The 22,855-nt window shown below is 48.3% G+C and overlaps 1 protein-coding gene across 3 annotated transcripts in view; it reads left to right on the top strand.

Annotated features, from left to right (window-relative positions):
- Nucleotides 1-12,135: 12,135 nt before the first annotated feature.
- The window catches only part of C6H11orf24 (chromosome 6 C11orf24 homolog), a 107,123-nt gene continuing 96,403 nt past the window's right edge, over nt 12,136-22,855 (top strand). The window contains exon 1 of one of the 3 annotated variants that reach the window (XM_074954728.1): nt 12,136-12,249. The gene's annotated coding sequence lies outside the window, so the exon portion shown is untranslated. Of the gene's footprint in view, nt 12,250-15,792; nt 15,877-22,855 lie in introns of those variants that run through there. The other 2 variants (XM_074954729.1, XM_074954727.1) reach the window with 2 other exon arrangements.

Below are 22,855 nucleotides of genomic sequence, written 5' to 3'. Positions count from 1 at the left end.
TGAAGCTTACTCTCAGGGCTGTGGGAGGGGGAAGCTTGTACTAACTGCACCCAGGGAGTCAAACCAGAGAACCATAATTTTGTCTTACCTATTGAACCAGAACTGAACTGAAAAAAAAAATGGGTTACTGGTTAAAATAAAGATTCAGCATTTTTTAAGCTCAATATTCAAAAAACTACCGTGATCTTATTTTCAGTTATAAAACAAGACAACAAAATAACATGTGATTGCTACCAGAAAGGCCTGCCCCAGTATAATGAGATGAGAATGAGATTAGGAGGCCAGCCCACAAGAGTGAGGGAGAGGGGACACTTGGGAGCTTGCCTGCACGTCTTGCGAGGCAGCCGGGGAACCCAGAGATCGCTGAACCATCTCTGAGACTCATCCTTGGAGAGAGGAGGTGGAATGCTCCCTGGTCCCAGAAGTGAGCAATAACTCTTCAAGCCCAAAGGAAAAGGTAATGGCTCCCCCATCCTTCTGCCTTTTAGACAGGCCTCCTCCCATCCATCCCCCACCCCTGGGGCAGCTTCTCCCTCTCATTGCACCACATGAGGCAGGGCCCATGACCCAAATTCAAATTTATCCTTTCACTGCAGAGGTCCAATATGACAGAACAAAGATTAAAGGTGTTGTTTTTGTTTGCCTAGATCATAAAAAAATCGTGTTTTTTTGACAACAGAACACAATAGGGAAAACTCATGTCAAGTTTAAAAAAAATGGTCAAATCAAAATAATTTACATTTTAAATTTTAACTGTCTTTTTCATTTACTTCCCCTGAGCTTGAAGTTTGATTTGAACCAGTAACCAAACTATTTTTATTATTTTTATTATTTTATTTTTTTGGTGACGAGCTGGAACTGAACCGGAACACACTGAATGCAGCTGCATCTGAATCCAACCAAAATAAGTAAGGGTTCCTCTCCCTGACTGTATCTGCTCTGTGGAAAAACAGACAACGTCACTCTGCAGAGCTGTTACTCACCTTTCACTGACATTAATTTCATCATTTAAAAGGCAGCAGGTCTTTCTGTTCATGCTGTAAACATTAGAGCAGCTGCCTTTCCCCCTTCAATACTTCTACTGTTTGTGTTTTTAACTCTGCAAGTGTGGACAGTCCTCACTTGGAAATATGGCATCTTAGTTAACTAGAGTAGCTTTAAAACATAACTGAATTCAGCCAAAATGCTTTAAAAATAAATAAAACCCTCTTTAACATTTTTAAAAAATTTGCCCCAGGCTGAGTTCATGTGTGCCAAGTTTTTGCTCACATCAGATTTTAATATCCAAGTTATAAGCCCTTGGGGTGTGGCAGGGGAGAGGAATGGAGTTTCTAACACAAATGCCAGTAGACATGTGTTTATAGTGGCAGCAGCACTGCAAGGCATGACTGTAATAAACCCCATGTATTAAGATTCTTTTCTAACCAGCAAAGGTCCTTTCATTCTGCAGCCTCTCTAAGGGGCGAGGGGCTGGGCCGGGTGGGTTGGGGGGAGGAAGTGGTTCAATGGAGCTAGTGTGCAACAGGCAAACAATGCAAATTTTATTTGCACATCCAATGAGGCAAATGCCTACACATAAAAAAAAAGCAGAAAATGACACAATCAGAAGTCTATAGCACTATTTACATAGTATTCAGTCACCTCCAGCGTTGGCCTCCCATAAACTCCAGGTGTTGTTGGCATGGGATCAAGGTCCTCTTTGTAGGAGGGTGGAGGCAGGAAAGATCATATATGAAACTAATGCATGTTATAGCAGTCAGGTGCTGTGGAAAGACTTGCCTGGTGATTTGGAAGGCAGTACGTGAGCTGGATTCTCTCTCGTCACAGCTGCACGAAACCTGCTCCCAGTACAAAGGATGCAGGTTCAAGTTAAAGTATTATTATTTTAAGCAGATTTTAATCCCTTTAGGCCAAAACTGCTTCAGGATATACAGGGCCAGCCCTAGGCAAAGATGTGGTTTGGCAATTTTCCCTGTCTCTGGTTGCTTGTTCCGTGATCTCCTCCCACTAATCCACCTAACTCAGCAACCCACCCATTCTCCAATCTGTATCCTTCCCTATGTCCCTCTTTCAGCTCTGTCCTGTATGGTGGGTGCCTCCAGTTCCCAAATACACCCCAGAATCCTTTGCATCAACTCAGTGGGAGTACTTCAGGGAAAGTAGCAGGGGTTGTGTCAGCCAACACAAAGGAGTCTGGGATGCATCTGAGACGTACAAGAGTGCCGCAAAGCAGAAAGGGCCACCAACAGCTGTCATTAAATTTTGGCCACATCCCAGGCAAGTAACTTCACTTCTCTGTCCCTCTGTTTACCCTCCCACTTTTTGTCTGTGGCCATATCTACACTAGGAAAAAAGGCATGTTTAAAATCCCAGAGTAGACAAGACAAGCTGCAGTTTTAACACATTAAGTGGCTTTCCTCATAGAGTTGACTCTGACTGGCTAACAAGTGTTAAACACCTTTTTTATTAGTGAAGTCTACGTCTCTCTGGTCTTAGATTGTAACTCATTGGGGCAAGCATTGTCTCTTGCAGTGTGCACACAGAGCATCTACCACAATGGGACCCTAATCCTGGTTGGGGTCTATATGTACTACCATGATATAAGTAATGAAGAATAATAATCCAAACCAGAACTGGAAAATAGGCCTGTTCCAGATTTGGCGCGAACATCGAATGAAAACCTCAGGGACTAGTTCAGATCCAGAGATTCTAATTCAAGCCCCTTCCCTCTGTTCTTTGTTATGAAGTGTGCCAGAGCTAAGCCATCCCTGCATGCACATCGCAGCTGGTCAAGGAAGCATGATTGTGTTGCTCTCTAGTGGTTGCAGTCCATAGATGATATGCAATAACGACAACATAAGCCTATTTGTGTCACCAGGCACTAGTACCTCGTAAATACTGTAATTGACCCCACTGCAGGATGTTGCTGTGAGCACTATGCTACACCAGTCCATCAGTGTTGAGTAGCAGAACGGGTGTACTACAAACTTGGAGACAAGTGCTGTAGGGTCTTGTCCCAAGCTCGCCTGAGCCCAGCGGGCACCTGGTGAAGTGAGCTCAGCTAATGTACAGTAGGTCAAATAATATATAATGCAAGGTGGTTCACTTGGGCTGTACTCTGCACAAAATAAATCAAGTCCTTGATTGCCCAAAGCAGAGAGTGCAGTCAGAGCTAAGACTTTGACCTGGCCTGGCTTCTTGGGCTAAGGCAGAGGGAGAATCCATGTGCTCCCCTCTCCTGGCTTCACCCAGAACTGCCATTTGATAGAAGCAGCCAGCCCTTTGTATCTGGCCTGCTGATCCCTGATTGGCCTTTGCCTGCTCCTAGCCCATTTAGCTGCTGGAGGATCAAGTCTCACTGATCCCACTAGCAGCTGACCTGGCTGGGAGGCCTCTCTAGGAGGACCTGGAAGACCAAACTAGCTGTCCTTCTCTTCTTAAAGGACCTCTTCCTAGAGCAGGGTGCGTCGAGGGTTCTTTGGCAAGGGGCAGCAAATGCCTGGCACATCCCGGCACAGATCTCCAAGCACGAGGCTCTCCAGGCTCTAGCCCTCAGTGGGTTTCCATAAACACACTCATGAGGCTGGTGGACAACAAAGGCCTGCTTCACTAGTGCTGCCAGAAGCAAACAGTGGAATTACCCTTAGCACAATGGCTTTAATGGTTGGGTAATGAGATGTGACCCCTCCACACCAAGACACCTAACAGCTCCCGCCTACGGGCTGCAGATTGTGTCCTTCTGCTGGCCCCCTGCCAGCAACAGAGTCCAACTTTCAGGCCCTCCAGATCCAGATCATAGACTGTTTACTGCCTGTCTTTCCCTCCTGCGCCAGCTCTAGGGTTGCCAACCCTTCCGGTTTTGCTGGGAGTCTCCTGGAATCGGGCTCTATCTCCCGGAGGCCGCTGATGCCAATCCGGGAGATTTTAGCCCACTTAAAGTCCAGTGATGCAGAGGGGCTAAGGGAGGCTCCCTGCCTGCCTTGGCCCCCTGCTACTTCAGGAAGCAGCCAGCACGTCCCTGCAGGGGAAGGAAGGATAGGGAGTCTCCGTGTGCTGCCCTTGCCTGCGAGCACTGCCCCCGCAGTTCCCATTGGCCAGGAACTCGGCCAATGGGAGCTGCAGGGGCGGTGCTTTCAGGCAGGAGCAGTGCATGGAGCCCCCTGCCCCCACCCCCTCTCGCAGGGACATACTGGCTGCTTCCAGCAGCACAGGGCCAGGACAGGCAGGGGGCCTGCCTTAGCCCCGCTGCACAGCTGACCGGGAGCCACCTGAGCTAAGCACCGCCTGGCCAGAGCCCTCACCCCCCCCGAACCCCAACCCCAGCCCAGAGCATCCTCCTGCACCCAAACTCCCTCTCAGAGCCCCCACACCCTGCCCCAGCCCTGAGCCTCATCCTGGATCCGGCACCCCAAGCCCCCTCCCACACTCCAACCCCCCTGCTCCAGCCCTGAGCCCCCATCCCACACCCAAACTCCCTCCCAGAGCCTGCACCCTGCAGCCCGACACCCTACCCGAGGCTCAGCCCAGAGCCCGCTCCCACACTGTGAACCCCTTGGCTCCAGCACAGAGCTAGCATCCACTCCTGAACCCCAAACCCCTGCCCTAGCCCAGTGAGAGTGAGTGAGGGTGGGAGGAGGGAGTGAGTGAGCAGGGTGCGGCCTCAGAGAAGGGGCAGAGTGTCAGGGAAGGGGCAGGGCAGGAGCGGGGCAAGGATGTTTGAATTTGTGTGATTAGACAGTTGGCAACCCCAGCCAGCTCCCAAGCTACAATCTCCAGCCTGCGGCTCCTGCTCACACACAGCCACTGGCTCCCTCCTGCACCAGCTTCCTCTGACATCTGTTACTACTGCCCCTTCCTGCCCTTTGAAGATTACAGAGCCCTCTGCTGGCTGGATGATGCACTGGTGGTTACCACAATAAAGAGCTAGCAAGCTGATTACAACATGCTAAACCTATACTGGACCGTGTCATGCCATCAGCCTAACATATCTCAGATAACGCACCATTTTAAATATCTTTGCATTACAGTGTAGTCATGGGGGTCCAAACTCTGTTCTGACTTACCTCTGAGTGATTCCAGTGGGTTTGGACAGGCAGAACTTTAGCCAGAATATGCTGTTTTTCATGATGGTGCCGAAGGAGCATAATGCCAATGAGACATGATTTTGTAAGGCTGGACATAAATGGAGCATTCTGATCAGCTGTCAGGGATGTCATATCCATGTCAATAATGCCTCGTGAATATAGCTCCTAAGACTTTTTTCCCTGTTTATATCAATTTCTTGTCAGCATTGAAATAAAAGACAACATAATGGGCCCGATTCCCTGTTGCTTTGCACCCTGCTGCAGTTGCTTATGCTATTGCAAAGGGGGGGTAACCTGATCTAGTATAATTTTGCACTGATGTTAACCGAGTTGACAACTCCTGCATTTTAATTGAGAGTCTTGCATTTTTTTACACTTTTTTCTTAAAGTACAGCTGCGGGAAGCATGATATTGCATAAGAATCTCAGCTTTCATTTTAAAAAAAGATCTCATGATTTTAAGCCAACAGTATTGCCAACCCCAAGCTGAGTCCAGCCCCTCCCCCCGCAACGAGTGGCTTAAAATCATGATTTAAAAAAAAAAACACCACAAATGTTGTCTTCTTTCTATTTCCCTTCTGGTTTTTCAGCTGCCAGGGTGCATTTGCTTCACATTTATGAGCTTTTCTCAGCAATGATGGGGGCTCAAAACTTACTTTTTAAAAAAATAAAAATTTAGATTCTTATGTGCATTGGTTCCAGCATCTGAGGTCCTGAGAAAAATACTAAAAATTGACTCAGTCTTGGCAACTCTCACAATCTCATGATTTTGGGGGGAACAGACTCGTGATTTTTGAACATTTGGCAATGCTGTGAGAATGACTGTATGAGATGCAAGGTAAAAACCTCATACCCAATGCATGTCAAGAGCATCGTGCCAAAGTGAGTTACTGTGTAAGTGCTTGGGGACTGACTCACCCTCTGACCCCTAAAGATGGCCCCTCCATGTCAGGGTTAGGACACATTGTTAGGGCCGGGAGTGACGGGTTATATCGGCCCATGGTGCCTGGGCTCCAGCAATATTCAGGGCCCACGGGCCCAGCTCCACCAATGTTTGGGGCCAGGTCTCTCCCCCAGCCCCACCTGCTGCCCCCACGCATCTCCTCCAAGTGTCTCCCGGACCCCACTTGCTGCCCCGGGCGCCTCCCCTGGGCCACAGAGCATCCCTGTCTCAAGCTGGTGTTTGCCCCCTGCAGCTCCACCCTGCGCTCTACTCTGCTGGCTCCTGGCATCAACTGCTGCTGCAGGGTCCTAGTGCCCCCCACCCCTAGTCCCAAGGCAGGCTGACCCTGCCCCTGCCCTTCCACCTCGGACCCTTCCCTTTTCCGTTGGGACCCTCCACCAGCACAGGGTTCCTCCCTACGCACCCGTAGTCACCGCTCCTGCCCCACGCTGGGCAAGGGGCAGCCCCACCCCCCACCCCCAGTGAGACTACAGTGAGGGGCAGCAGCAGGGGGGAGGCACACATGTGATGACAGCCCCCACACCTGGCACCCACCACAGGGGAGGCAAGGGGGGCTTTCTGGACCTGAGAGGGGCCCTAGGAGCACGTGCAGTGACAGTGGTGAGAGGTGAGTGTGCTGCCGGGGGGCCCCTCCCCTGGAGCTAGCTGCTGCTGGCGGGGAGAGTGCTGGGGGGAGTCCTCCTCTCTGGTCCCAGCCCTGGGGCAGCCTGCCTGCACCCCAAACTCCTTTTCCCGTGCCCTGCCCCACCCCAGAGCCCGCACCCCCAGCCAGAGCCCTCACCCCCCAAACCCTAACCCTCTGCCCCAGCCCTGAGTCCCTCCCACACCCCAACCCCCTCATCCCCAGGCCCAGCCAGAACCTTCACCCTGCAAGCTGCACCCCAACCCTCTGCCTGAGCCCCTCGCACACCCCTCATCACCAGCCCCACCCCAGAGCCCTCTCATTTTTACATAATTAAAAAATATATCTATATAGGCTTACAAGGCAGGTGTGTATGTGGGGGGGGGGGAAGTACTTAGACCTATTCTGGGCACCACCAAAAATTATACAAATGTGCCACCCCTGGTTAGGGCAGCACCTGGGAAACCTGCAATACTATGCCTGTGCTGGCCCTGTTCTGTGGATAAATACAATGCTCCACTGCTGGTGCTTTCAAGATAGTGTAATTCCCCAGCAATTTGCTTTCTTGTCAGGTCTTCTTCCTTAATTAAATGGCCCTGAAGAACCAGCACGGATTTTTTTTCTTTTACAATGTGGTATTTATTAGTAAGTTGTGCAGCAGAGCAGATGCTAACATGCAAACTATGCAAAGAGCAAATCTTTTCCTCTAAATGTAAATATTTACAGAAAATATTCAGTGGTATTTAGTATTCTGCAAACATATTGTCAACAGCTCTATCCAGACTCTTCCCTAGTTGCAGCCTAAGAGTTGGCAGAGGCATGTCCTATGTGAAAGGAAGATTACAGAAAGACAGTGGGCTAAACTCATCTTTGGTTTCAATGGGCTTCAGTGGAGTTACACTAGAAGTGATTCTGGCCCAGTTAAACTTTTAATTCTTATTTTGTAATGGGCTGTACTCACCCCATATAATCTGGACATTTGATGGATTATTTTCATTGTTATGGAGAGGGAAGATAGGAACGGCTACCTCAGATCAAACCAGTCTTCTATCTAGTCCAGTACACTACAGGGGGAAAGGAACCACTCAATCCCAAGAGGCTTTTGGATCCTCCCTGTGTAACCATTCCATTTTCAGAGGCCTCTTTTTGTTAGGAAACAAGAACACTTATTTAGATTTTTTTTCAAAGCGGCACATAGGATTTCGCCACAATTTCCGTTAAACTTAATGGAAGATGTGTGACTGAGTTCTCTGCACTGCTTTGAAAATAACTTTATTTTGAAAGCAAAGAAGATCAAATCTTCCCTGACCAGGTAACCATCCTTTCTTGAAACAAAAGCACACTGTTTCCTTAACTCAAAACTATGGTCTTTGGTCACTGCCAAATCCCCAGATAGGTTATAGGCTCAGATTTATATTAGAGCAATTTTTGTTTAAAGCAGCATCCTAAAATAATCTCTTTTTTATCTTTTTTTCAGACCAATTCCCTTGATTGCATGTCTTTACATCCTGTAATCTCTGCTCTCCTGACAATTTGGAATAAATGCAAAACAAATAGAAGGGTGCCACCAGTTTATCCCTGATTTATATTCTAAGAGAGAACCTGTTATTGCCAGCAGGACTTAGCACCCTAACTTTTCACACAAGGCATGTGGACCTGCACAGAATGTTGTAAAGACCTTTGAACACCTTTCAAAATAATGTCCTTCAGGATGCTCAGAGTGTAATATACCAGCATAAATGACAGATAAGGAATGTGAATTACAAGATGAGCTGAGGGACTTTGGTAACCTAACAATGCCTTTATTTGCATGATCATTGGTACTTTTTTCAGTATGTTTGTCACTATATGGATTCTCCCCAGACTTTTCACACAAGGCATGTGGACCTGCACAGAATGTTGTAAAGACCTTTGAACACCTTTCAAAATAATGTCCTTCAGGATGCTCAGAGTGTAATATACCAGCATAAATGACAGATAAGGAATGTGAATTACAAGATGAGCTGAGGGACTTTGGTAACCTAACAATGCCTTTATTTGCATGATCATTGGTACTTTTTTCAGTATGTTTGTCACTATATGGATTCTCCCCAGACTTTTCACACAAGGCATGTGGACCTGCACAGAATGTTGTAAAGACCTTTGAACACCTTTCAAAATAATGTCCTTCAGGATGCTCAGAGTGTAATATACCAGCATAAATGACAGATAAGGAATGTGAATTACAAGATGAGCTGAGGGACTTTGGTAATCTAACAATGCCTTTATTTGCATGATCATTGGTACTTTTTTCAGTATGTTTGTCACTATATGGATTCTCCCCAGACTTAATTTCTGTGCTTGTGCTGTGTCAAACCTTTTCCCACTGCTGCTTTCCTCTTCCAGAGAATTGCCTTCCCCCTACCTCTATGGCTCTGCTCAGCAGCTCTGGATTATTTACCCTACTACTCTGCATGGTCCTGCCAGATCATCTATCCCACTGCTCCACACAGGTTGCTGGGTTCATTTATCCTTCAGCTGTCTCTCCTACTTTTCTTGAGCCCTGACCTCCCGAAATGGTAGGGAGATCTTTGTAGTTGTCACTAGTGCATGTAACGATACACTTAGGTAATACATTTAGTCATGATTTAAAATACATATAACATTGACCAGGCTAGCATTTTCTCCTGCTTAAAAAAAAATAAATTGCCTGTTATAAAATTCTAGGCGGAGTGTGTGAATGATCTCAGATTCAGTGCCACCACTGGCAAGATTAATGGAAACACCAATCAATGTATGATTTGAGATAGCTAGAGCTAATTGCATTCTCCTTCTTGACATGTTTAATGTCATCATGACTGTACATGGCATATCATAATGTGGACTGTACGAAGCACTTGAAGCGGTCTGCTGAATTCACAAAATTCTTCTCTGGGCCATCTGGAAATGCCTGAAGGGAATGGAACTTATAGAAAATGAGTTTGACCTAAAATGGGCATATGTGGCTTAACTGAAGCCTGGTGTATTCTGCTATTCCATAGAATCTCCCTCTTGCTGCAGAGGTTTGATCAGAACATAAGTTTTCATTAAGTAAAAAATTATGCTCCTAGACTTTATGGTTGTAAAGGAAACCATGACCAGAGTGTAATCCAATGCAGTGTTATCTTCCTGAGTCTGCAGACATCCTGAAAAGCTCCCTTTATCGCAATGAGTTAAATTCTGAAAGCCAAAGATAATTTAAATGTCAGCATTTAACTGTGTCACTGCTGATCTTTTAGCAGAAACACCAGCTAACGTGCTTACTGCACAAAGCCAAAATGCCTTCCATGCCACTTCAGGGCATGAACGCTTCAAATGTCCCTAATAACCAGCCATCAGATGCAGTTATACATGGTTATATAAATCTTTGGTATGTCAAAAATGGAAAATATGGAGATCAACATAACACAGGGTCTACTGTACCAATTGTATTATTAATTTTTAATTCAGTAACAGCTTCCTTTTAAAATTTTAAATGAAGGTGGTGCCACAGACATTCCTGCTGCAGATTCCAGGGACCCTGGTACAAAATGTAGGCCCAAATTGCTGCAGAGTACACAGTTCTTCAGCTTCACCACCACCTACAAGATTGATGGAATGAGAACCTGTTGCACTGTGTATATTCCTAGTGGTTTACCTAGCAATTTGTACACACACTACCCAACCTATTGCCCCCTTTCTCAGTATTTCCTAATCTCCTGTGACATTCACTTAAAATTTTGCTTGCATTTTATATTAGTATTAGGCTGGGATCTCAGGAAGCAGTACCTTGAGGAGATGGTGGCCATTGGAGTGAATAAGCTTTAATAGGTCTTACTGTTTAGAGAAATTCAGAAACACCAGAAGAAATTAAATACGTTCGTATGACTACATCTACTTGTCTCCAAATTGTCCAGTGTATCCTAAACTGGACTCTAAGAGCTATATATTGTGTAATATGCAATGCACACTTTGGGTGCCTTATACATAATAAAAACATCACTGGTGACTTCCTTTTGTGAACCCAGAGAATCTAAGTAGTAGCTCAAAAGATGAAAAGTGTGATTAATTTAGTTTTTAATTGTTTTGATTTTGCAGAAAACATCAATTACTTCTCTATATTCTCATTCCTTCGAGAAATGGTGGGGAAATAGCTTTATAAGCAGTAGAATACACAGATAATTCATCAACAGAGAGATCAAAGGTTTTTCCTAAAGAATTATAAGTATGAAGGAGAGCGCGAGTCTATATGACAACAAAGGAACAGGGCTGGCCTTATGGGCTGTAGCTCCTTAACCTTCAGTTTCCACCGCCTCCAATCCTGCTGCCAGTGGAGGGGTGACCTGGACAGATAGTGAGTTTTCTCTCTGGTCTTGCTGCTGGAGGGGAATAACCTGAGAGTTGCTATGCCAATACTGGAGTACAGGTCACCTGTGCCTAAGGTGAAAGTTCTTGCAGTGGAATCTGAGAGGTGGTGATATTTTGCTATAAAAATAATTAAACCAACATTAACAATCCCAAACAGTTGGGAGCCAGAGACTAGGCAGGTTAAGCTCTCACCGAAACCAATGGGAATGGTGGGTACCTACGCCAGGGCTGAATTAGACCTCACATGCCCTCAGATAATTGGTCAGGAAGGTACCTGTGTATATCTTTAACAGTACAGTGTTTTGCCCAGACCGCCACAAATCCCTCGCCGAGACCTAAGGGTGTAACAGCAGAAGCAGGAGCTGCGCTGTACCCAACCTCCTCCAAGCCTGGGTTCAAAGGCCACCACGGTCCACTCAGTCCTTCGCCCTGGCAGCTGGTCCAGACCCGAGAAAGCAGCGTGGTGGCTGCGAGGCTCCTGTGGGCTCAGGCAGGGAGGTGCCAGCGCCCAGCCTCGGGATCCCTGGGCCGCAGTGGCTCAGGGCTGGAGCGGCCAGCAGGGCAGAGCCGGAGGTCCCTGGGCACCCCCCACCCCCAGGTAGGGCAGGGCGAGGCCCAGCCCGCCCCCCGACAGCCCCCTGGAGGGTTCACCCAGTGCCGCCCCCCCCGAGAGCGAGCCCCGTGGGCGATGCCAGAGGGCCGGGGGGAACCACTGGGACACCAGGGGAGGGGGGAGGCTGCTCACACCGCAGGAGTAATCGCCCTACCACATCCCCTTTCTCTTCCCCCCGCCCCCCCATCGCTGCCGTCTGTGCCGCAACACGCATCCGCTTCCGCCTAGCGGGAAAATCCCTTCCACGTCGATGCGCGGCCCTCCAGATTAGCCCCGCCCCTTTCCCTCACTTCCGCAGGCTGGAGGGAGCCGCGCGCGCGCGTAGCCCCGCCTTCTCAGGAACGCAACCTCTGAGAGGGAAGCTGAGCTGGCGGGTGGTGCGGGGTGGGCCGTGGAGGGCGGGGCCGGAATAGGGGCGTGGCTACGGGCTGGAGGCGGCGGCGGGGCCGGCTCGGCACCGGCAGGGGGGCGGGGCCTGGCAGAGGCATGTGGCGGGGCCGGCGCCGCCGCGAAGGGTTCTGCAGCCCTAGCTCCGCTTCCCCAGGCAGCTGCGCCGGAGTCGGAGCTGGGGCCGGGCGCGCGGCGTGGCTGCCGCTGGCCGGGTAAGCGCGTAGGGCGGGGAGCCCCATGCGGCGGGGCGCCCCCTACCCCCGGGCCAGGTGCGGTGGGGGCCGCTCCGTGTCTCCGCGCTGGGTGGCCCCTGCCCCAGGGGGGCCGGAGCCAGGGCGGGCGCTGGGCGGCGGGGTTGGGGGGGTGGGGCGAGGCATTTCGTGTGTCCACCCCCCCCCCCGGCTTAGCCCGCTGCCCCTGGGAACCGCCTGCCCCGTGCTCGGCCAGGGCGTGTCCGGGATTTGCACCGCTGCTCCCGGCCTTGGCACGGGGCGGAGTTCGCGCTGCGCTTGTGGCCACCTGTCGCCGGCCGCTGCGTCTTCTCCCCGCTCGGCGCATTGCTCCAGGTGCGTGTCCTGGCCAAGCACCGCCAGGGGCCACCTGCCGGGCCGGGGGTGCAGACAGGACCGAGGGCTGGGCAAAGGTGCTCTGGAGAGCCACGCTCTCTCCCCCACGCGCACGGGGCCTGCAGCGGTAGTGTCTGAGCAGCTGCCCCCGTGCCGCCACGGGGACCGGGTCCCATTCAGTGTGTGCCTGGGCACTGAACTGGAAGTACCACGTCTAGGAGTAGGTGGGCAGTTCAGGGTCGAAGCTCATTGATTCCTGGGCCCTCTTCCTTGAGACTGAAGATTGTCACCCAGTATGGTGGCTTACACCTTGTCTACACTAGAACTTGCATCAGTATAAGTTATGTCGCTCAGCCGTGTAGATTTATTCGCACCTGAAGTTATATTGAGCTAAGCGCCTATGTGGGCAGGAGAGCTGATAGAATGATTAAGCCAAGGGGAGAGCTCTCTCCAGTTGGCTTAGAGCAGGGGTTGGCAACCTTAGGCATGCAGCCCATCAGGGTAATCTGCTGGCGGGCCACGAGACGTTTTGGTTAAATTGACTTGCCACAGGCATGGCCCCCCCACAGCTCCCATTGGCCAGGAACAGCGAACTGCGGCCACTGGGAGCTGTGGCGGGCCATGCCTGCGGACAGTCAACGTAAACAAAATGTGTCTCGGGCTGCTTGTGGATTACCCTGATGGGCTGTGTGCCAAAGGTTGCCAACCCCTGGCTTAGAGCACTTTCACCAGAAATGCCACAGCTGCATTAGTGCAGCTGTGCTGCTGTAACCTTAGTGACTCTGGACACTTGACAACTAGAAAATGGGCAAAGACCAGGCCCAAGAGCAGTGCCAGCGCTAAGTATAATCAGACTGAGCGATTGCTTGGGGCCCACTATTTGCTTTTTAGTATGTGTTGTGTGTGTGGGGGTAAAATATTCATGCTTAAGACCCCCAGTGAGCTAGCACTGTCTCTGCCTAAGAGTAAATGTGTGTGAAATGGATAGTCAGTATAGCTTGCAAATTCTGTTAAGCTTGTCTTATGTCAGCATGTGACTCCTGTGAAAATGGTTTGCCCTTCAGTTTTTGATTAGGGCTTTGCTTACTATCCAAGCGGCATGTATTGCCCAGGTCTGACAGTAGGATTCTGGCCTGTATCCTTTGAGAATGGGGTGATTTTATTCAGCTGATTTTTAAAACAAAAAATTTTAAACTGATTGATTTGGAAGGTGGTGTGGTCAGAGGTCCATTAACCAACTCCAGTGTCTAGGCAATTAAACCACAACGTGTAAGGGTCTCAGAACAATGTAAATGTTTCCTCCTACCAGCACTGTAGTCTTTTGGATTGTGAACTCTATAGTTAAGACTGGAACTTACATAGAAGATAATTCAAGTGAAATCAGACTGTTAGAAGATTCACAGGAGCTTTCTTTTTAGAATGGAATTTTCCTTTTCGGGGGGGGGGGCAGAGGGAGGGAGAAGATCTAAGGAAAATTCCTTTTTTTTTTTAGTTCCATTTTGAATGGCTTGTAGACAGTGTTTTAATTTTTGTATTTCCTCTAAGTGTCTGAACTTTAAAATTTTAGGCCCTATTTCTGCAGACTTGAGCATGTGCTTAATTTTCTGAGTGGGTTTTCATGTTGAAACCAGTGGGACTACACACAAGCATAAAGTTAAGCAATGTTTAAAGCCCCAAATCCTTGTTGATTTGGGTCTTTAAAATTCATGCAAAGCTAGTCCTTAATGAGGACCACCAGATCAGTCATGGATGTCTTGTAAGCCAAATCCAGCTTACTGGGCTCCCAAGTCCTGTCCTCCCAGATAAATGTGCCTGTCACCTGTAATACACACAACTCTTGACTACCTTCCCACTAGAAGAGTACCTGAAAAATATAGCCAGCAAGTGCCTTTAGCAGATCACTTCTACCAATGGCTTAACAAACTTTTATGTAAGACTCCCTTGCATTCAGACAAAAATGGTGCAAAGAGCTTAATATCAAGTTCATTAAGGCCACCGATCATAAACCGCTTTAATTACATCACCTGGGCATGTTCACACAATGCTCCATGTGTTGGCAGAGCGCATCCATAGTTGGTGCTCTAGCATCAACAGAGGGAGCAGTGCATCATGAGTAGCTATACCACTGTAAATTGCCACCTTCTCCTGCTAAGAATTCTGGGAATGGATCACAGTGCATAATGGAGGTGGGATCACTGCCCCCATGATGCAGTTTTCTCCATCCCATAACTCCAAAGGCTTTCAACTGCATTTTTGCACCATTTTTCAACTGCCCTTGTAAACTTTGTGCCTGCCATTTCTGCCTGAAAGCATGGATCTTGCACTGCTTGCCAGTCTTGTGAGAAGCGTTATGAACGCAAACCTGCCTGATCCTGCAGTATTTCATGAACTGCAAATCTGAACTGGAATCCATGCTGCCTGCCCTGCTGGGTGCCATGGAAAGGAACAATTCAAGATTGATGTTGGTATTGTGACAAAGCTCTGTCCTTGCCTCGGTGGGTCCCGCATTTCCTGGCGGATTTCGCTAGCCTCAGAGGCTCACTGTGACCCTCCACGTAACCCTTCTTTCTCTAGGGACAAGGGTCACACGCTACTGAGCCGTTTTCATCATAAGCCAGCAAGGGAGGTGAGGAGAAGTTATCCTTCCTTGCACAGTCTCTGTTGTCTCCCAGTCTCAGTGATTAATCAGGGGGCAAAGGTTTTGGGGGGAGCACAGGCCCACGCTCTACTCCAGGCTCCAGCCCAGGGACCCTAATAGTATCAGCTATGGTAGCTGACCTTTTAGAAACATGACATGTGCAATTCCCTGGGCTACTTCCCCCACAGCAGCCCTCACTTCCTCAAGCTCCACTTCACCCTTACCTCAGGGCTTCCTTCCTTGTGCCTGATATGGTGTGTACTACTCAACCTCTCCAACAGCACAACTTCCTTCCACAGCTCCTGACATGCACACCCACCTGGGAGACTTTTAACTAGTTTCAGCCAGCCCCTGACTGGCTTCAGGTGTCCCAATCAACCTAGCATTCTCCCTGCCTTCTGGAAAGTTCTTAATTGGCCCCAGGTGTCTTAATTGACCTGGAGCAGCTTCCATTTCACTTAACCTGGTACCAGGGATTTGTTTAGCCTGGAGCTAATATATCTATCTCCCACCACTTTTCTATAGCCATCTGGCCTTGCCCCGTCACAGTATTCATGGAGCAGCTGCACACGGTGGACTGTCGCTATTGGGCCCAGGAAACAAGCACCGAGTGGTGGGATAAGATTGTGATGCAGGTATGGGATGACGAGCAGTGACCACAGAACTTTTGGATGCATGAGGCCACCTTCTTTGAACCGTGTGGAGCTTGTCCCCACCCTGTGGTGCAAGGACACCAAAACGAGAACTCCCCTAATGATGGAAAAGCGAGTTGCCATCACTGTGTGGAAGGTGGCAACTCCAGACCACTACTGTTCAGTTGCGAATCAGTTTGGAGTTGTAAAGTCCACTGTGGGGGTTGCGGTGATGCAAGTGTGGAGGGCCATTAATCGCTTCCTGCGATGAAGGACTGCAAGTCTGGGTAATGTGTAGGAAATAGTGGATGGCTTTGTGGCAATTGGATTCCCTAACTGTGGCGGGGAGTAGATGGGGCACCTATCCCAATTTTAGCCCCAGACCATCTCGTGATGGAGTACATCAACCGAAAGGGCTACTTTCTGTGGTATTGCAGGCACTGGTGGATCACCGAGATCGTTTCACTGACATTAACGCAGGGTGGTCAGGGAAGGTGCATGGCGCACGCATCTTCAGGAACACTGGCTTGTATAGAAAGCTGCATGCAGGAACTTTCTTCCCAGACCAGAAGATTCCAATGGGGATGTTGAAATGCCCATAGTGATCCTGGGAGACCCAGCCTACCCTTTACTCCCGTGGCTCACGAAGCCCTACCCCAGAAACCTTAGTAGCAGAAAGGAGTGCTTCAACAACAGGCTCAGCAGGTGCAGAATGATGGTAGAATGTGCATTTGGCAGATTAAAGGGTTGCTGGCGGTGCCTTTTTGGCAGGTTAGACCTCAATGAGGAAAATATTCCCATGGGCATAGCAGTCTGATGTGCTCTGCCTAACATTTGTGAAGCCAAGGGAGAAAAGTTTCCCTGGGACGGAGTGTTGAGGTGGATTGCTGGGTGTCTGATTTTGAGCAGCCAGACTCTAGGGCTATTAGAGTGGATCAGTGGGGGGGCTATTTGAATCAGGGATGCTTTGAAGCAGCATTTTGACAGAGCCCCAGTAATGTCTCTTTCTGTAATGAATCGAGGTATTGTTTACTCACCACCTTGAATGACCCCGTAATGATTCCTGTCTGAGCGTTAATTGTAGTCTGCAAATGTGCCAATTGATACTTTGTATGAATTCCTGTTGAAACCACCCTTTGTCGGTCACAAATCAAGAATCACTGTCTTTATAAGATTCACTTTTTATTAAACCAGCAATACACAGATTAACGTTTCTTACAAGGGACATGACAGTGAGCAGCACTCACATGCAGCTGTGAGATCCTCACTTCAGAAAGTCCAGCTGTCATTCTGGGAAATATCCCTGGAGGGGGGAGAGCAAGGAGTACTGCAAAGTGCTGTTAACATGAGAGGAATGTGTGTGGGGAGTTTGGAGACAGCAAGGAAGGCAGTTCTGCATGGGCTGCAGGGAGATTTGAGCACACATGTATTCCACCTGTAGCGCAATCAGGGATATCAGCATCTCTGTTTGGTTCTCTAGGAGCTTTATCATTTTCTACTGACCCTGACTCCTCTCTTGGCTATCCATTTGTAGTTTCTTGTTGGTTGTCATGCTCTGTGCTTGCTATCGGCCTGATCTGATGTTTCAGAAATTGCCACAATCATGTCCTCCATACTCCTTGTTCACCTCCTTATCTGAGAGAGGTTCTCTGCTGGTATGTAGGAGCTGGCCCTCAAAGGTACATCTGCAGAAGCAAAAGACACAATAGAGTCAATATTGTGTGTACATTCATAGTTCTGAATCATAAAAGTTACATACACATCTTTCTCACATTCCCTTGGCAAGCACGCAGTACGGCCAGAGTACTAAACATGGTGAATCCAGCCTGGCGGTGAGAGTGCAAGATGGGACAAACGGTCTGTGTGGCTTCAAAGGGACAAAGGATCTGTACTAGCACCTGGGGACACCATTCTGAATATTGGCACCATTTTCCACAGGCGAGGGTGATCGAAGCTGAAATCGTGTACAGCTTCAGACTGGGTCCCTATGCTGTTCACCTGTGTGTTGCTTTGGTTCCTCAAGAAGTAATTGCTGATTTTCATGGCAAAGTTTTCTACAGTGGGGGGGAAAAAAAGCAGCTTTGCCGAGGAACCTTCGGCAGAGGATTGCAGAGTATCTGCAGGAAAGTTTCCTAGAGATCTCTATGAAGGATTTCCGGGAGATCTGTGTGCATTAACAAACTTTTCCGCAGGGTCCCTACTGCATAGCTGCACAGTACCCATTGTTGTTAATTTTGTTCCCTTCTCCCATGTGCACCATGTAACAAAATAAAGGACACCTCTACCTCATGTATCTGTGCACTATCAAAGAAAAATGAGTACTTACCGGAGCTCCCCTCTCCTGCTTCAGGCACTCCAGAGCTGGACTGGCGGGGCTAGCTGGCCCCTTCTCATCCATGTAATGAGCAGTCTGCTTGTAGATGTCAAAGTTCCTACTGCTGGATTGGAGCTGCGACTGCACAGCCTCCTCTCCCCACAGATCCAGCAATTCCTGGGTATTTAAAGGGGGAGGGCACATGTCTGTGTACCTGGCTGCAGGGCAGCGGAGTAGGAACTGCTTACCAGAGTGATCATGATGGGCATTGTGGACGCCTCCTGGAGGCCACGTAGGGTGACATAAGCAAGCGCGGTGTCTACACTGACTCGCTCTAACTTTGTCGCAAAAAGCTGTGTGCTGCTTGTCAAGGTGGCTTTATTATGGCAGTGTAGCAGGAGAGTTAAATCTGTGAGAGGAGCATTGTTATATCCACAAAACCTGAAAACTGCAGTGTAGACAAGGCCTAAGAGTTACTGGAGGGGTGTTTTGCGTAACGTTAAGCTGGCCTTTTTTTCACCTACCTTTTTATCCTTGCTCATCTGAATTAAAGTTTTCAATAGGTTTAATTGGACCCTGTACAAGCCAGCAAGAAAAACCTACAAGACTGCTAGACACATAGTAGAAGAGCGAAGCCATTTTCAAAGCTTTTACATGTAACATCATGCAGAGAGATTTCTTCGCTGTGGATTTCACTCTGACAATTTCAGTGAATCTCTTAACTCAGCGTTTTTCAAAGATTGGGTTGCGACCCAGTACTGGGTCATGGCATATCAGGCACTGGGTTGCTCTGGTCAGCACCGTTGACTGGGACATTAAAATTCCCATCACCGGTGGTGCCCAGCTAAGGCAGGGTAGTCCATACCTGTTCCGACACCATGCTGCACCCCAGAAGTGGCCAGCAGCAAGTCCTTCCGGGGCGCAGCATGGTCCATGGTGCCAGGACAGCCGGAGGTAAGTCTGCACCCCTGCCCCAGCCCTGAGCCCCTCCAAACTTTGAACCCCTTCCTGCACCCCAAACCCCTCAATCCTGGCCCTACCCCAGAGCCCCTCCCACACTCCAAACCACTCATCCCCAGCTCTATTGGGTCGCGGGCATCAACAATTTGATCCCTGGGGGGAGGGATAGCTCAGTGGTTTGAGCATTGGCCTGCTAAACCCAGGGTTGTGAGTTCAATCCTTGAGGGGGCCATTTAGGGATCTGGGTCAAAAATTGGGGGTTGGTCCTGCTTTGAGCAGGGGGTTGGGCTAGATGACCTCCTGAAGTCCCTTCCAACCCTGATATTCTATGATGATTTTCTTCAACTGGGTCCCCAGAAAAAAAGTTTGAAAACCACTGTGCTAGGGAATATCTTGCATGATTATGTCTCCAAGCACACAACAGAGACTAGTTTAGAGACTGCTTCTTGTGTGAAATCTACTGTAGACTCTAACTTTTGGTAGGTGCCTGTAGAAGACAGCATTTGCTAAGTACATCCTGTTTCCCATGCCTATTTTAACTTGCATGAAGTTCTGCGTTCTAATGATGGTTCTCTCAGTGACCTGGTGCAGGCCCTTGGACATTCTGGGGCTAATATTTAGCTGTTTCTTGGGAGTGTAATGAAGATTTGTTAAGGTTTGTAAAGCACTATGTGAGCACTAACTATTTAGTTGTACTCAGATACTATTGCAGGGCATGCCAGGAGCGTACCTTGATTGGACAAGCTGAGGCTAAGCAGCATTATGGGGTAGAGTTTTTTGTGGAGCCTTCTTTGTTTTTTCTTCACTTTCAAATGTTAGTTTTCTTATACCTACAGCATACCTGATTATGTCAGTCTGAATTAATGGATATGTATTGTAAACCTTAATTATGTCTTCGGAAAATCTTGAAATAAGAGAAAGTTACCCCCCTGTCCTCTCCCCAGCTCACATAAGTCGAGAGGACCTGTCCAAATCATTTTGGATTTCCCTTCAAATTCTCCCTGGTCTAAGAATAACCCTAATACATTTTAGGCAGAAAGACACTTTTCTTGAAAACTTAATGGGGGTAGGAGTCACAATCAATGTTCCCTCTAATTTTTGACAGGCTGTGTGCACAAAAAATTTCTTTTGTGCAAATTTTTGTGCACGCCGTGTTTCGCCATATGCGTGGGGTTTAGGATCTGTGTGCACAGAGCGCACAGCTTAGAGGGAACAGTGGTCACAATCAGGAGAAATAGATCTCAGCCTTATCAAGTGTCAATATTTTGGCTTCCTAAGCTTTCCCTTACTCTTCTCTCCTTACTCAAGTGTTATGTTTCTGCTAATTCCGTTGTTGCCTGGCTTCCTTGTTCATTCATGCAATGTGTCATAGCCTCCATTCATGGAAATGTTGCACTCAGCTATTGACCTTTATGATGTTGTCATCCATTACTGTGTATTTAGCCCTAGGAAATTTGCTTTCCTCTAGTCATTCTTGGCTATAAACCATAATCCAAATGAACAGAGAAACTTTGCTGCCTCCACTGGAAACATCACTGGCAGTGCATCTAAGATCAGATCATCTTTGCTACAGAAGATGGGGCTGACATATTGCTGATACTAGACTGATTTGTGGCAGTGTCATTGCCACATTAATATTCTTCCTGCAATTTCAGTTGGGCACTGTATTCTTTATTTCTTTTTGGTCTGTTGATGTGTGCTGTTAAGCAATGGCTGCTTTCCACTTCAGCAGTAGCTGCATTTCAGTCCTGGGTGAGATGGTGGGGGGAGGGATAGCTCAGTGGTTTGAGCATTGGCCTGCTAAACCCAGGGTTGTGAGTTCAATCCTTGAGGGGGCCATTTGGGATCTGGGTCAAAAATTGGGGATTGGTCCTGCTTTGAGCAGGGGGTTGGACTAGATGACCTCCTGAGGTCCCTTCCAACCCTGCTATTCTGTGGTCTCTCAGGGCAGTTGAAATCTGTTTAAGTGTGTTGGAATGTTAGACTTCTTTAGAAACCCTAATTTTTTTTTTAAAACACTTAAAGGCGAGGGTCCCTAGTATGCTCTTGTGCATAGTTCATGAAAGGCAACATGGTGTGAAGGAATGAACAGAGGACTGAGGGTCAGGAACTCCAGAGTTCTAATCGCAGGTTTGCCATTTATTTGCTGAATAAGCTAGGACAAGTCATTTCACCTCTTCGAACTTGTCTGGACTAGATTTTTCTCAAATATCCTACCTGTACTACCACCTACGTAGCCAAGAAGTCAAGGAGCAGAAGCATTAGGGAGTCACTGCAATCGCTCATGACTATTGCAATAGAGAACAACACCAAAGTATCCATTCCTGCCTGGCCCAGACAGTTTGCCAGGGTTCTTCGGCAGCAGAGAAAAAAATGGAAGAAACGAATTTTGAGGGTCAGTGGCAGAAAATGTCTGATGCAATCTGACTCTACATAAAAAAAATAAAAAAAAAATCTCTACAAGTGTGTACCACTGTCACAAAGGAGACAAAAAGCCTCATCTCTGCTGCGGGGGCAGCAAAGTTGCACCTTCCTAGATGGTCTCGGTCATATGTGCAGTGAGACACACAGTGCATCTGTGTATCTTCAGTTTGCATCTGTTCACAATGTTGTGAATTTTGCTGAGGAGTTAGTTATCCGTTGGATCTGATTACCTGTCTGAAAAGCAAGTTAATCTTCAGAAATCAAGGTTGTAGCTCTGTGTGTTGTTTGTCCCCTTGTGCCTACATCTCTTGTAGCCTTAATTTGAGGAGCCTCAGATTACTGTATCTTCTCTGGAGCTTCTCTGGAGCAGCTCAGGCACAGTGTGCAGGAACAGCTAAGTAAGGCTGTATTGGGTAGCCTTAGCCTTGGTACGACAGTAACTGCTCGCTTAACGTTGTCGTTATGTACCTGAAAAATGCGACTTTAAGCAAAACGATGTTAAGCGAATCCAATTTCCCCCCAGGGAAATTTTTTTCTCCTGACCAAAGACTATATTTTTATATAATATATATAAACGCACACACACACTATATGTTTTAAACAAACAGTTTAATACTGTACACAGCAATGATTGTGAAGCTTGGTTGAAGTGGTGGAGTCAGAGGGTGGGATGTTTCCCAGGGAATGCCTTACTGCTAAATGATGAACTAGCACTCAGCTGAGCCCTCAAGGGTTAACACATTGTTAATGTAGCCTCATACTCTACAAGGCAGCAGTAATGGAGGGAAGGGAGATAGTATGACAGAGAGAGACAGACACACACCGTGTGTGTGAGAGAGAGAGAGAGACGGGCATTGCCCCTTTAAGTATGCTAACCCCACTCTAAGTACATTGCCTTTTTAAGTAGATCAGCAAGTTGAGATGGCGGCTGCTGCCACCAAGCTCCATCCATCCTGAGCCCTGTCATGGTTCTCTCCCCCTCCCCCCCCCCCGCCCCTGGAAATGGGGTAAAGTATCGGGTGGGAGGGGGACTCTCTGACATTAGCACCCCTCTTCTTCTCTTCACCCTTCCCCTGCTCCCCCGCTCAGCAAGCAGGAGGCTCCCAGGAGCAGCTCCAAGGCAGAGGAAAGGAGCGGCACATGGCAGTTGGGGGAGGGACAGCTGAACTGCTTGGCATTTGATAGCCTGCTGGGCGGCTGTCGCACAGGGAACTTAGGGGAGCAGGGAGCTGTTAGGGAGGCTGCCGGCCCACCCTGGTTCCAAGCCCACAGCAGCTAGCTCCA

This window comes from Natator depressus, chromosome 6, assembly GCF_965152275.1.
Source record: "Natator depressus isolate rNatDep1 chromosome 6, rNatDep2.hap1, whole genome shotgun sequence".
NCBI classification, from domain to species: domain Eukaryota; kingdom Metazoa; phylum Chordata; order Testudines; family Cheloniidae; genus Natator; species Natator depressus.
Note: the sequence above shows the minus strand (reverse complement) of the source record. Positions and strands in the feature narration are given on the sequence as shown.